The sequence below is a fragment of the Pleurodeles waltl genome, chromosome 3_2, assembly GCF_031143425.1.
Source record: "Pleurodeles waltl isolate 20211129_DDA chromosome 3_2, aPleWal1.hap1.20221129, whole genome shotgun sequence".
In the NCBI taxonomy this organism is placed as follows: Eukaryota; Metazoa; Chordata; class Amphibia; order Caudata; family Salamandridae; genus Pleurodeles; species Pleurodeles waltl.
The window spans coordinates 57,587,837-57,604,627 of NC_090441.1; positions in this window are offsets into that span (position 1 = coordinate 57,587,837).

Here is a 16,791-nt window from a genome sequence, read left to right on the forward strand (position 1 = left end):
TTGTACATGTGTTTTTCGTTTGTCTTTACACTATTGTCAATGAAGCCAGTTGGCTTGGGTATCAGCTCATAGTGTAATTGCTGGGGCAAGGAAGATGGGCATGGAGGTAATGCCATGGTTACTTACAAATAATCTTCATTACTCTGAGTCCAGGTCTTCCTTGCCCCAGTATAATTTCCCATCCCTCCTGGCCATGAATGGTTGGCTTCATCATTACTGGTTGCTTTTGGAAACAGGATCCCGGCGTCCCTTTTATTAGGTTATTGAGGGAAGAGGGCATCGGCCATCTTGGAGGGATGGGAAGCTAGTAGGTTAACTTTAACTTTGGAGCAGCGGCGGCCGCCGCAAATCTCAAGGAGCGAGGCAGGCGGGGGGAGGGATAAAAAAATAATTTTAAAAAACTTACCTCTTCACGTCACAGCTACCTGCCGCCTCAATCCTCTTCTGGTGTACCAGCATTCACTAGGACACCAGCACAGACTCCCCAGCAATCCTGGTGCTGTTTTCCTTCTAAACCTAACATGAAAGCAGCATCACGATTGGTCTCACTGGCTTGTAATGCTACTCAGACACAACCCTGGGGTCTATGCAGTTTTTCTAGCCCGGCTGTTCAACACAGCCGGGCTGGAGAAACCTAAGTGCTCATGTGTGTTTGGCCGGCCTGAGACGGCTGGTCAAACACACATGCGCACTTAGATGCACTCTCTCTTCATCCCCTCCCCTCACCTTCTGTGGCCCAGCCCGCCAGTCCCTTCACATGCTGCTGGCTAAATATTCATAAGTAACTGGGGCATTAACTTATAGAGGATTCACAACATAAAATAGTGCATCACTTACTGATTAGTTTACCTTGAATTTATTTTTCTTTTAAGATGTGTAGTATATTACCTGCAGTTACTTAAATGTGAAGCACTTATAAAAGAGTTGCAGAATCTTTGGTTCTTTTTGGCCAGGCCTTTGATCACGCCCTTCACGCTTGGCTGACCCCACCCCATTGGACTCAGAGTTAAGGTTCCCCTACTTTTTTTAAAGCACTTCGACCGCTTCTAACAATGCAGCGCTGTCATTCCTTTAAAATGTACTACACCACAGCATTGTACAAGGGGATTTTTTCATTGGAGTATTTTATACAAAGTGGCCTACAATATGCCCATCACAGCCGCCTGATACACAAATATGTAAAGAAAATAACAAGGGTATCACACACACAAGCGTCTAATTGGATACTTTGCAGTCGTTCCCTCTATTTCTTATTCTCCGCCTGTCAACCATTTTCATTTTCTACTTTCATCTCTCTGACTGTGCGCTCCCTTCACCTTTACTGAAGCACCTTTCTTCCTTCTCTTTTAGACGCTCCCCCACCCCGCCACACCGTCTGCGCCCTGAATATGAAAATTGGATGTTTATTTCCCAAGCAGAGTTCAGACAGACAGAGATCATGGAGGGCTGCAAGAACTTCTAACACAATAAAAAAACAAATTGTATTTCTATTGATGGAAAACAAGTTAGCAAGCCCGCGAGTGAAAAAGGGGGAGCTAGAACGGGAAGGTGGGGGTAGATTCGGCGCACATGGAAGGGAAGGAGAGCGGACAAGTCCATGTACACAACTCTCCCTGCGGACTGTTTAAGTCTGATGGAGCCCATAAGACACAGCTAAGCTATGTGCGCCTGTCTTTAATTCAGCGATGGAAGGCCTGATAATTGAGATTCGTAGGGAGCGATGGAAATTGATAGGCCAGTGCAGAGGCTCCATCGATTTTCTATTTTCTTTCCTGGAGAGATGGACTAAGCCAAGACATAAGTGGCAGGCGGTGTGGTTATTTGCTCTCTCTTACTAGCTCCTGTTTCTTAAAAAGGTCGTTAGGCCTGGGAGCTCGATTTCCCCCAGTTTGGCTGGAAGGAGGGGTGGAGTAAACAGGCAGTGGGGAGATCGATAGCAAACAGCAACCGCGAAACTGGGGGTGCTCATTGTTCAGGTGCAGCAGGACATTTCAAAGAAAGATGTATCAAGAACTGTAGTGCTTTGCCTACCACTTCTGGCAAGGACCGATGGCGTTAGTCCATGAGTCATTCATTGTGACCTCTCTTCCCTGCAGCCCGTCTGCCATCATGACGCGCTCTTCATAATCGTACTGTCGCATTCAGCGTAATATTGAGTGTTCAGGAGAGTGGAGAGCCCTCTTTCATTCAGTGCAGGATTAGTCACATACCAGTACTCTGCACACTCAATGCATTATGCAGGCAAACGAGACATACCTATGTGATGAGCACTGCTAAGTGCCGGTGCGCTTTATTAAATGTATTGCAAAAATGCGCCTGGAAACTTATGGTGGCTAGTGTGTGTTGCATAAAAGGAGGAAGGCATATGGTTTTTCAGTATGACCCCATTTCCTGTATATTTGAAACTTGGGGGCTTATTTAAGAGCCCCTAGCACCTCCTTGCCCCACATTAGCGTAATATTTTTTTACGGTAATGTGTCCCAAGAAGGCCAAAAGCCTACGCCACATTTAACAAATGGCGCAATGCATGCATTGTGCCACTTTGTAATCCTTTGTGCAACATTATGCTTGCACCATGCATAATGTATGTAATGGGGTTGTTCCCTTGTTGGGGGGGTCCGAAAAAATGGCACAAAGAAATCTTAGAGATTTCTTTGCATCATTTTTTCGGCACTTTTCACGCCTCCTCAGAGCAGGCATTAAAAGGAGCCACACCATTGATTACAATGAGCTTCAATGGGCTTTGTAGAATTAGTATTTTTTACGCTAATCCTGCACAGCTCCGGACTAACAGAAAAAATAATGACGCTGGCCCCCTAACTACCACTATGGTGCGCCGTATCATAGATACGGCGCACACATGGTGGCATAAGGGGGGTGCTAAGGGGTTCAAGAAAAGTGGCACTGCACTGGTTGCAGTGCCACTTTTCTTAAATATGCCCCTTGGCGCTTGGACAGATGTTACGGTGTGAAGGGTTAAGTGTTCGTGTTCCATTGAAAGCTGGCTCAGTACTGGGGCTCTCTGTTAAGCCTGCATATACACTATAGGAAATTTTTAGCACTGAGAGAAACATAATATTATACCGTGGAGAACTGCTGAAGTATCTACACAAGAGTTGATAGGCAGTGTAAGAGCCAGATTTTGATTATTTTTCCGTAGAAATTGCCTTTGTCGAATTTCCTTTGAGATATCATATCACATTTGGGCATTTACAGCTCTGAAAGCTTTCCCACCGTATTTCTTCCACTTAAACCCTGGAGTAGTCAGTAGAGCAGCTGATGCTGAGCTTAGTTGTATTGATGGCTGGTATTTAATACATTTCCGCTGAAAGAATCTGCGGCCCTTATCATGGTAGGCATGTTAGACAATACATGCAGTCTTCAACTGGGCCATTTTTAGGTCTCCCCCACACAGCGCATTCTCTGTGCTGTGAGACATATTGTTTACTATTCAGTGAGCTTACAACCTGCCTACAGCATACCATTGGTTGTTTTTGTTGTTACTCTCTTTTGCAGACTTCCGATTGCTTAGCTCCTTAGGCTTCCCTTTCATTCTTGTGTCAGCTCCTTTGTGGAGCATGGACCAAGTACGTGTGCTCTTACTCGCCTTTGTTCTTTCTCATCTTTTTGCAATGCCCTATTTTTTTAATAAGCAGTTCAGTATTATTCCTGGATGTGCAATGTGGTTTTCTACTTTTAAAATTGGCATACAGCTTCCTTTTTATGCTGCTTTCATCCTATCTGCCATCTCTGTTGATACTTTAATAATAACAAGACACCACTAGGGCACTTAAGCTCTGTAATTACAAATGAATGCTTTCAAACAAGGCACTTTATTTTGAAGAATGCTTTCAAAAACTGCACTTTTAGTTTACAATGGGTTTTCTTGCTTTCAAAAGGTGCACTTTTATTTCACATTGGATTTTCTTTATAATTCATTCATTTATGACAGCCAAGTCCTGGAACAGCCTACCCCTCCACCTCTCAATAGCTCCCTCCATGGCGGACTTCAGTATGAGACTCAAGACATGGATTTTCAATGGAGACATGGCACCCTCAGTGCCCACATACCCTTAGAGGTGATAGTGCTGTGCTTTACAAATTTTATGATTGATTGATTGACTCCACTTCACTCCATTCCACTCCACTTCACTACACTACACTCTAATCTTCCCCACTGCCATAACTCAACACAATGCCACTCTATGACGCTCTACTGCACACCACTTTAGTCTGTGCTCCTCCCATCTATGATACTTCATTCCACTCTACACCAATTCATCCTCTCCACACAACATCACTCTGTGACACTCTATGCTACTTTATCCACTCCACCCTACTCTACGTCACTCCATGCCACTCCACTCTATACAATTCAACTCTATGGCACTCTATGCCACTCCACACCACTCTACTTCATGCCACTCTACTATATGCCACTCTATTATATGCCACCCTACACCACTCCACTCTAATCAACATCACTCTATTCTACACCATTATGTTCCACTCCACTCTGTCATTCCACTCTATGCCACTCCATTTCACTCTATGCCACTTCATTCCACTCTACACCCCTCCATGTTACTCTACACTATTCCATGCCACTCCACTACACTTTACCCCACACCCCTTTAGTTTATTCTACCCCACACCACTCTACTCTACACCACTCTTCTCTAGCCCACTCTACTCTATACCAGACCATGTCACTCTATGCCACTCTACTTTACACCACTCTCTGCCAGTTTATGCCACTCCATTCTTCGCCACTCCACACAGTGCTACTCTATGCCACTCTACTCTATGCCACCCCACTCTACACCACACTACTCTATGCCACTCCACAACACACCACTGCACTCCACACCACTCTACTTGGTACCACTCTATGCCACACTACCACAATCCACCTTACTGTATGCCACTCCACTCTACTCCACACTACTCTGAACCACTCCTTTCTATGTCACGCTATGCCACTTCACTCGATACCACTCATTTCTGCTTTATGCCTGTCTACTCTGCACCACTGTACATCACTCCACTCTACACCACTCTGTTCCACACCATTCCACTCTTTGCCACTCCTCACAATGCCAATTTATGCATCTCCACTCTATGCTACTCTACACCATTCTACTCTGTGTCACTCTACGCCACTCTACTCCAAACTATGCCAATGGACTCTATGCCACTCTACTATGCACCACTCCAATCTATGCCATTCTATTCCACTCTACTCCACTTAATTCCACTCTACCCCACACCACTCCATGCCACTATAAGCTACTCTACTCCACTCCATTCTACTGTACTCTATGCTGCTCCACACCACTCTACACCACTCTACACCACTCCATTCTACTCTCTCTCACCATGCTATTTTACTGTATGCCACTTAATTCAATGCCACTCTATGCCACTCCATGCCACTATATGCCACTCCATTTTATTCAAGACCACTTTATGCAACTCCACCTCATGGTATGCCACTGTACTCTATGCAACTATGTGCCACTTCACACCACTTAACGCCATTTTGGTTGTTCCGTGCCACTCCAATCTACACCAGTCCACTCTATGCCACTCAACTCTACACCATTCAACATCACAAAATGCCACTCTATACCACTCTACACTATGCCATTCTACTTTATGCCACTCTATTCCACTCTATTCCAATATAAAACATCTACTCTATACCACTCTACACCCCTCCACTATATGCAACTCCATTCCACTCTACACCCCTTCATTTTACTCTATACCACTCTGCACCATTCTATGATACTCTACAACACTCTACTTCACTCTGTGCCACTCCGTGTCACTCCACACCAGTTTGCTCAATGCCATGCTAATCTATGCTACTCCCCTATACTCTATGACACTCCACGCTAGTATACACCACTCCATTCTCTTCCATGCCACTCTACTCCATGCCACGTTACACCTCTTTAGCCCACTCTATGCCACAGTCCTCTATACCACTCTACTCTATTCCATCTATGCCACTTCACTCCACTTTACTCCATTCTCCAACACCCCATGCCACTCTACGCTACTCCACTTCAAGCCACTTTACTCTACGCCATTACTCCACACCACCCTACACTACTCTACTCTATGCCACTCTACACCACTCTACTCTATTCCACTCTATGCCAATCTACTCAATGCCACTCTACCAAACACTTTACTCTATGCCACTCTACTGTATGACACTTCACTCTATGCCACTGTGCACCACACCACTCTATCCTATGCCAGCTGATTGTATGCCACTCTACTCCACTCCACTCCACTTCACTCTCCTCTATGCCAATCTTCTCTGCACCATACCACTGAATTTTAATCATGTTGACCAGCAGTCATGCTGCTGTACAACATGGCTAAAAGACATCAGCAAAACCAATTGCTCTCACATAAGGGAGACCTATTGACTTTACCAGTGCTTGTTCTGACTGGTAACCAATGCAGATTATAAAAACGGGAGACACGATTAAACAAATTCAGCTTTTAATGTGCTTGCGTTCTGTAAGGTTTTAGAAAGATATATCAAGGAAGATTGCATTTCGCTACCCCAGTCTAGAGTGGATGACTTACTTTCTAAGTTGTTCCTCACCTCTTGTCGCCTGTGGACCCTCACTTAATTATCAGTGGAACCAGGATACCCCGCACTGGATCATTATTGGAATCTGGAGACCCCTACTGTGTCTTTACTAGAATCCCGGTACCCTAACCTAAGCATTTCGATAATGTGAACATCAAAACAATGCACAAACCTATAGAAACAATAATTTATCAAACAAATACACAAATTATGAAATATTTCTTTTACATTTACAAACTAGCATACAAAAATCTATTTTTTTATGGGAAGGATGGAGTTTTCCTATATTTAGTTGAGGCCACTAATCACCCACTTGCTCTAGATTCTGTTTGAAGCACATGCACTGGTCAAACAATTAAATCTGAGGATACTAACATAATTGTTATCCTTAAATTTTAAATTTCTTCACAGGTACACAACTTTTTAAAATTTAAAATTTAACATTTTTCTTCTTTATTTATGTATATTTTATAAATCTGTTAATAATATTTAATTTTCTAAGCAGTCGTGGATCCCCTAAGTATACTTCCTGGACCCCCAGAGGACCCCTGACCACAGGTTAAGAACCACTGTGAGAACCGATTTAGTTGTATTTCGGCCCTACTAATATATCCTGCTTGAGGCTACTCTGCAAAAAAAGAGAACCATGGTTGTCCTCTCTGGAGGGAAGATTATAGTATTCTCCATTACTTTAAACTGAAATACCACACCAGTTGAGTTCACAGGTGGGAATTCAGTGGCACTAAAACTGGATGTAAACAGTCAAGATAATTTGCAAAGACATTTCAGTAAGCAGTAAGTTCATCTGCAGGGAAAGTGCAAATAGTATGTGCATCACAACTAGCCAAATCACAAATAAAGTTATGATTCGCCTAAGACCAAACCAAATGCTTAAAAGGACAAGTGTTAGACGTGACAGACTTAGGGTGGTCACTCCTAACTTTTTGCCTGCCTCCCTCCACTTTTTGGACACAGTTTTTGCTGGTTTTAGGACTCTGCACACTTTACCACTGCTAACCAGTGCTAAAGTGCATATGCTCTCTCCTTTTAAACATGGTGACAATGGTTCATACCCAATTGGCTTATTTAATCTACTTGTAAGTCCCCTGTAAAGTGCACTACATGTACCCAGGTCCTATAGATTAAATGCTACTAGTTGGCCTGCAGCACCTGTTGTGCCACCCACATAAGTAGCTCCTTAACCATGCCCCAGGCCTGCCATTGCAAGCCTGTGTGTGCAGTTTCACTGCCCCTTCAACTCGGCATTTAAGAGTACTTGCCAAGCCTTAAACCCCTCTTTTTCTACATATAGGTCACCCGTAAGGTAGGCCCTAGGTAACCCCTATGGCAGGGTGCCATGTAGGTAAAATGCAGGACATATATCTGCAGTGTCCTGGCAGTGTAAAACTCCTAAATTCCCTTTACACTGCTGTGAGGCCTGCTCCTTTCATAGAATAACATTAGGGCTACCCTCATATACTGTTTGGGTGGTAGATTCTGATCTGAAAGGAGTAGGAAGGTCATCTTTAGTATGGCCAGAATGGTAATACAAAATCCTGCTGACTGGTGAAGTTGCATTTAATATTACTATTTTAGAAATGCCACTTTTAGAAAGTGAGCTTTTCTCTGCACTTAAATCCTTCTGTACCTTCCAATCCACGTCTGACTAGGTTTAGTTGACAGCTCCCTTGTGCATTCACTCGGACCACCCCAAACACAGGATGCTCACTCATGCCTGCACACATCTGCATACTGAATGGATCTTCTTGGGCTGGGAGGGTGGAGGGCCTGACACTTACATGTCAAAGGACAGTAGCCTGCCCCCACACAATGGACTGCCACACCCCCTATTGGGACCCTGGTAGACAGGATGGAACTGAAAGAGGACCATGTGCACTTCTAAGCCGCTCTTTGAAGTCTCCCCCACTTCAAAGGCACATTTGGGTATTTAAACAGGGACTATGACTCTACCAACTCAGACACTTCTGGACAAGATACCACTGGAGAAGAATCCCTGAACCAGAACCTGCATCCTGCCAAGAGGAACTGCCTGGCTGCCCAAAGGACTCACCTGACTGCTTTTCAGCAAAGGACTGCGGCCCTGCTGCCTTGCTGTCCTCTGGCTCTGCTGAGAAGTGCTCTCCAAGGGCTTGGACAGAGCTTGCCTCCTGTTCCTTGAAGTCTTAGGACCAAAAAGACTTCATCCTGCGAAATAACTCCTTGTGCGGAGAGAATTCGACACATAGCCTGCAAGAAAAAACGCACAGCCTTCATCGCAGTGAAAAAATCACCGCATGGTGAACTGGAACGATGCAGCCTGGCTCCCTGAAGTGGAGATCGACACAGAACCAGCGTTGCGACCCGAACTTTGACGCACGGCCCATGGAAATGACGCAAAGCTGAGCCAGAATGACGCAGCCCGACTTCCTGCATGGAATCGACGCAGCGCCTGCCATGCAGCAGAAATTTCCACACTTCGCCCACTGGATCAACGCAGCCCCTGTGACTTCGTCCTGCACGCCCAGGATTTCAACGCATCATACCCGGGGCATGCGAAAACCCCGCAGCCGGAAGAGGATCACAGTCTACGTGCCGTTAATCGACACAAAGCCTGCCCTGCGTGAAAACTCAACGACGCATCCTCTGTGTGCGCCAGAAAAATCGACGCACACCCCCCCCCCCCCGTTTTCCACGAATCTCCTCCTCAGAGGCACCTTGCAGAGAATTTGAATGCAAACCAGGTACTTTGTGCTTGCAAGACACATTTGTTTTTTTTAAGAACTAAAGACTCCTTATATCATTTCTAAGTGATATCTCAACGTGTACTTATTGAATCTTGATTGTTTTGACCTGCATTTAACTAGATAAATATTCTATATTTTTCTAAACACTGTGGTGTATTTTTGTGGTGTTATACTGTGTTATTGCATGATTTATTGCACAAATACTTTACACATTGCTTTCTAAGTTAAGCCTGACTGCTCAGTGTCAAGCTACCAGAGGGTGGGCACAGGATAATTTGGATTGTGTGTGGCTTACCCTGACTAGAGTGAGGGTCCTTGCTTGGCTAGGGGGTAACCTGACTGCCAACCAAAGACCCCATTTCTAACAACAAGGATTTAATAAGAAAAATGTCACAGAAATGAAAGAAAATTAGTTAAAAATAACAAGTGATTATTTTCAAGAAGTTCAAAATTTTTGCATAAGAAGACTTTAGGTTGTGGAGTGATCCTCACTTTATAAATGAATTCCTGCATTAATCAACAGATCTGGGGACTGAATCAGGGGCAGAAGTGTCTGTGTTAGATTTGCCTGGAATCAGCAGCTCTTGTGGCTGAGGCTTATCTTCCCCAGAACATTTGAACCAAACTCTAACACCCCCCAACAAACAAACACCCCTCACCACAGTTCAGGCGAAACAAAGGCATTCATAATGACTCCAGACCAGGTGATCTACTGTTGTGGTAACATATTGCTATTCCTTACCTTGTAATCAGATTCTTCTGCTTTCAGTCAAACTCCAGGCACCCAATGCTTTTGTGTGTGCAGCTCCTTAAATATGAGATGTTTTGGTTGAGAAAAAACGAACTGTTGTGTTAGGGTCCCACAGTTTCATTGAGTTAGGCAGTGGAGGCTGGAGAAATTTAAAAGTGGTGAGGCATAATAGCCTGTGCTGAGTTGCACCGAGAGAGCAATGTAAGCGCACCCCACTATACACACAGGGAAACCTCAGAAAACATTTTGAAAATTAGAGGGTGAAATTGTGCATTTTATAATTTGATAAAGACATTGGGAACAATGTTCTATATTTAAAAGTCTGCTAAAAGGGATTATTCTTCACTTATTAAAATACTTGAAAGTGTGACCCTCTTTTATCACAGTCAATGTTATTCCAGGACCAGTTTTCATTACTTTGAAATGCTGTATTGCTCCTAAATGGATGAAAGCAAGTTCTTTAAATCTAAGGGGCATATTTAAGAGCCCCTAGTGCCACTGGAGGATCAATTTTAGTGGCACTCCGGTGGAGCTGTGCCCTGCTGTATATTTACAAGGTGGTGTTAAGCCACTTTTTGAGGCTTAACACCACCTTGTAAATATGGTCCCTTCACATACAGCACTTTGGGTGGAAGGGCGTGCAATGGGTGTTCCTGTGGGCGTACCACAGCAACGCCCATTGCATTTTGATGCTGCTTCAGATTTACGAGCTTTCGTAAACCTGGGGCACGCCAAAATCTAATGCCACCCCATGGGTGGCATTAGCATGGCACAACGAGGAGAAATGCATTCATTTCTCCTCGTTTTTTGCTCTTTCTATGTGTGCTGCATTCTGCAGAACACATAGAAAGAGCAAATCACCATTTAAGATTGTTTTTGTGCAGGAAGGTGTTCTTTCCTGCACAAAAACAATCTCCCCCTCAACGCAGCCATTCTTGCACTATGGTGCAGGGGTTGCTGCGTTGGCGCACGGCAGCAAATTTAACACCGGCGCAGGGGGAAACACAGGGATGCGCCGTATTCTAGTAAATACGGTGCATCCCGGCATTTTGGAAATGACCGTGTGCAACGGTGCCAAATTTGGCACAGTGCCGTACGCCGTAATTGTCTATTAAATCTGGCCCTAAATGTGATAAAATTGAGGTTTTATTTATTGATGAACCTCCTCCCACTTAGCCTTCTTTTTAGGGGCCAGGTGAACTCAGCCAACTTCCCACACCTTCTGCCAAAAAGTCAGCCTTTATCTTCGACTTTGGCCTCACTTTTGGTCAGCTGATAAACAGACTGACTTCTTTCCTACCTACAGGTGTTGTGCAAAGTTCTGCTAACGCTCGCTGTGGAGCATCGTACATCAACGGTGCAGATGGTGATACTGTCTCCTTTAGACTATTGCAATTCATTGCAACTTGGTCTTCTTAACAAATAACGTGGTGGACGTTAACCCATTCAGAACAGTGCTGACAGGTTCCTACTGAGGATCCCTCACACCCTCTATTTCTGAGCACATTCGTGCCCTGCATTGGCAACTGGCTCAGAAACGAAAGGCCCATTTTTAAGGCTGCTTGCACATGTCACAAGGCGGTGGCTGGTACCGGTTTCTCCACAATTCTATCTTGTACCAACCCCTATCGTCTGAGTCACACTTTACATTCAACCTCAGGAAGCTTTGTCGTCATAACTGGAATGAAAAAGACACATTTGTGCGGGGGAGTATATCTTTTTCCTTTTTTTCTGCAAAGCTTTGGAACAACCTTACTATAAGCATGAGCTCAGAATCGAATTATATTTCTTTTCTAAAAAAAACAAACAAGATTTGGTTATTTTACACACTTACTAGCCCTTTCCTTACCCGTTCTACTGTAAAAGCGAAAGAACGCCCTATTTGGGTAGTTGTTGCGCTTTACAAATATTTTCATTCATTTATTCATCCACTATATACTTCAGGGTTGAGGCATTATAAAAGGGCATGAACAGACGCATGGGAAGAGAAAATCAGTTTAGTTGAGGACTAGTGGGGTAAACGGAACTTGCACTCACCAAGATGGAGAGAAAAATCCTTGTACTATTAGGTTGAGGAGTCATTTCATGGTACCAGCTGCACCCTTTTGTTATTTAACAGGTAAAGAAACATTTCTCCTCTGACCCCTCTAAGAAAATGCAGCTATACACGTCATTCACAAAAGTCAACCTCAGCCTCAAGTGACAAGCAGAACTTACGTTTCGTACTATATGTTTGTTTATACTTCTCTAGTTTTAACCATCAAGGAAACTTTAGAGGGAGGTAAAACACTGCACTAAATAATTAATAAAAATGGGGAATAAGAAATCGACTGGGAAAAGTTATTTTTACATTAATTGTATATTTCAGCTGATGCAAATTAGGCTCTCCCACGCATTTTGCCCGCTCACTTTTTCTGTTGCATTTGCCAGGTTACCTTGGTTATGCGATAGGCCTCCTCGAACTGATTTTGTTATTGAATTTAAATTTAAATTTAATTTATATAGCATGTACTACCTCGGATGAAACGTGGAAACAATTTACTGCGGATAGCATGCTACCCACGAGTCCAAAGTCAGTGGTCAATTCATGGTTATTGGTATTAGTCTTGTGCTTTCAACAAAACCATTCCATGCATTTACCCCAGTTTCTTTGCCGTACATTAATGACTTATGGCTTCATTACGAGGCTGGCGGTCCTAGGACCGCCAGATTTGCAGTGGTGGTCAGACCGCCTCACTCCAGCACTGTTCCCACCGGTCAGCTGGTGGGAAATCATACTAAAATATTCCCACCGGTAAATCTGGTGGGAACATTGTAATACGTTCGGGGGAGATGTCACCACCAATGTGGTGGCGTCCTCCCAGAAAGTTTGATGGTCTTGCTGTGGGGCCGCCAAACTCATAATGAGGCCCTTAGGGCCTGATTTAGGTCTTGGCAGAGGTGAATACTCTGTCACAAACATGACGGATTTCCCATCCGCCTTGTTAGGATCCCATGATTTCCTAAAAATATCGTAATAAGGCAGACGGGATATCTGTATCGTTTGTGAAAGAGTATTCCCTCTGCCATGATATAAATCAGGCCCTTATGTGTGATCATTAGAGGGGGCTCCGTGGCAAACAAACAGTTGATGGAATGAACAGATATTGTTAGGTTGTAGGAATATGATTTTAAATAAAGAGAAATTAAGACAGTAATGTGATTTAGAGTAGCCTACAGTATATGCACAAGAGGCATGCAGAAGGGAAGGAGAAGGGCATTCAAAATGAATAAGGAAGGAAAAAATTTAAGTCAAGGTCAATTTTTAATGCGGGATTTTAAGCATAGGTGAAGTTTTTTGCCATAGCATGCAATCTGTGGATGTAAACCTGTAAATCTGTAAAACATAAATTTTTAAATTGTACTCAAAAGGAAAGCGTCTTTTATCATTCTTTCTAGAGACACTTTAACTTTCAAAAGGATGACAGATACTTGCCTCACAGCAAAAATCAACCCCAGTGCTTGTTAAGACCCTTTTACGAGCGACCGTCAAGCAGTGTGACATTTAAACACATCCCAGCACCAGTAAAATTACCATTTGACAACACCATTAAGAAAGCTCTTCTGTACTTCACCTCACTGCAGATGCAATAAGTACCTGCAGACCCTGCGAGGACATCCGTGTGTGCCTACTAAAGCAGCAAATTACTAAAGCATTGTTATAATATATGTAAGCAAATCATTTTACATCAGAGTTAAACTATACATAAGCATATGGTATGTAAACACCTGCCAACTTGATATATTCCGAGGTAGTTGAGAAACATGTCACCGCAATCATCATTAGTATATTCAGGCAGTGGTTTCTGACCCACTCATTATTTGGGTTGGAAGGGCGTCGGAAGGTGCTGTCCTCTACCCCCCTCCGAACAGCACCGAGCCCCACAGAACATACATTCGAGTCCGCAGAAAGGATGTGTCCGAGGTCAGCGTGACCCTCAATGAAGAATTACAAACTTTATAGCACTTCTTGGTTTTCACACAGAGTTAGCCATTAGAATACTTTGCCTGTTAGTAGAAAATACCTGGCCCTAAATACTATATGCATAGATTACCATATATTCAGTAGTAAGTACAGGATCATGAGAGAGGATGCTGTCACTTATGTTTGAAAAAACAAATACTAGCTCTATTTAGGAGCCATTTAAATTGAATCGTTTTCTTTTCATCATATTTCTTGAAACCAAAATGTTGAATGGGGTAACTAAAATCAGATATTAGACTGCTATGTATTTGAATTTTAATTGAAGATTAGGGGCAAGATATACGATGCAAAATTGCTTTTTGCAACTGCAAAATGATGTACTATCCCTATTTTGAGAGTTGGTATCTAGTTACTGACTCACAAAATAGGGATTGCCACTCGCAATTAGGTAGGGGCATTCCAAGGGTATCCCTTCCTAATTGTGACTCGCAGGCCCATGTAAGATTGTTTCACCATCATGAAAAAGGTCGCAAAACAATTGCAGTTACCACCAATTTCAAATTGGTAATAACTCATTCGCAAATGGGAAGTGGTCCCCAAGGGACCCCTTCTTTTTTGTGAATGGAGGAGCCAACATTTTTTCAGTGCAGGCAGTGGTCTCATGGACCACTGCCTACTCTGAAAAAATAAAACTGAAACATTTCATTTTTAGATTTGAAATGCAGCCCATTTTCCTTTTAGGAAAATGGTCTGCATTTAAAAAAAAAGAAACTGCTTTATTTAAAAAGCAGTCACAGGCATGGTGGTCTGCTGGCCCCAACAGGCCACCATCCCTGTGAGCAGTGGCGTAGCGTGGGGGGTGCAGGGGGGGGCCGGCCGCACCGGGCGCAACATCTTGGAAGAGACTAAATCCACGGGTTAGGGGGCGCAAATTACTTGCCTTGCCCCGGGTGCTGACAACCCACGCTACGCCACTGCCTGTGAGTGCAGCCATTCCCAAATGGGTCGCAAATTGCGACCTGCTTCGTGAATTTTAATGAAGCAGGTCCCTTGTGACCCATTTGTGAATTACAAACAGTGTTGTTGACACTGTTGTACATTTTGTTTTGTGACTCACAATTTGTGATTCGCAAAAAATCACAAATTGCTAGTTGCAGAAAAAGTGGTTGTACATCTAGCCCTAGGAGTACATATATTTATTTGGAAGATGCTGTCTGTCTTCCAGCTTCATAGGCTGGTGTAAACAATATGGTAGTGATGTGGTACTCCGCAAACATTTTAAAAATATAAAAAAATGTAAAACATATAATTTTAACTCACCTTTACACACTTAGATAAACTGACTCATCCCTTCCTAACACACCAAACAATACTACACTGTTTTTACACTTAAAAACTAGAACGCAGACTAAGGCCTGATTTAGATCTTGGTGATAACGGTCCAGATGTCAGTTTTCTGTTGGAAAACCTGTCTGCCGCTTTGGCGGTCCGACCGCCTTATTTAGATGTTGGCGGGACCATATGTGAAAGGCTCCAGAGTTCCGCCGACTCTTCCAGCATTCTACAGCCACCTCAATGGCACCATTGGAAATAGTGACTGAGGGTGAGAATCCAGCCAATCTTCACACCGACCAGGTTGTGATGGGCCTTCCCTCCAAGGCAACAGTGGCAGTGTTACCTCCACACCTGAGTTTGCGGATTCGAAGGGAAATGAGGTAAAAACCTACCTTTTTCCCATTTCCACTTCAACTTCCGTTTTCAACTGTACATGACTGGACAAGACCTGCTGCCGCTGCTGCCACTGGACCACGGAGGACACATGACCCCGTTGTCGCCAGTCTCAGAGGCAAGCATTTTGCATTACTTTTGTTTGGTCATTGTATGTGAGCTCAGGGCCACTGCAGTTATAACATGTTTCAGTAATTTCTTTAAAAATACTTGTGACATGCATATATCTTGAAAACATGTGTGGCAGACATTGATGGGAACACACTGGTATGTGACACAAATCGATCACATACACAATTGTTATTTTGGTGTAAGCATTCATTACAAAATGAATGCTTGCACCAAAATCATGATAACTCACACTTGTCTACTATGGGCATGTGTGCACAGTGCAATGGGACCTGTACTTGTAATGTTGTGCTTTCAGTTGTGCATGTGAGTGTGTGCATCTATCTGTGTGTGAGTGGATTGCTCGGTTGGGTGGAGGGTGCTAGGGGTGGGTTATGTGGGTATGTCAGTATGTGTGCCACTTGCATGTAAGTCTGATGTGTGTTGTGTATGTTTGGTTGTGTGGTGCAACATTCAGGTGACTGTTATTGTTGAGTGGCGGTCATTGTCATGAGTTTGTACTTGTACTCTTCTGTGACTGTCTTTGTGTTGTGTGTAGTTGTGTTGGTTGTTGTGGTTGTGTTGTATGTGGGTGTAGTATCAATAGTGTGTGACTATGTTGCCTCATGGATGTCTGACACATAATGGTAAGCTTAAACTCTTGTGTAATTTTATCATTGTTTGCTTATTAGTAGTATCAATTCAACTGCCTGTTGTGTGTCTGCACATAAAAAGCTACGATTGTCCCATCATTTTATATGTGGAGATGATGCAGTCAGAAAGATACTACTCATAAAATACCACTGTGAATAGCAAACAATTGTTAACTTACACAAAAGTGAAAGTTTATCTTTGTGAATCAGGTCCTATAATTTTAAAA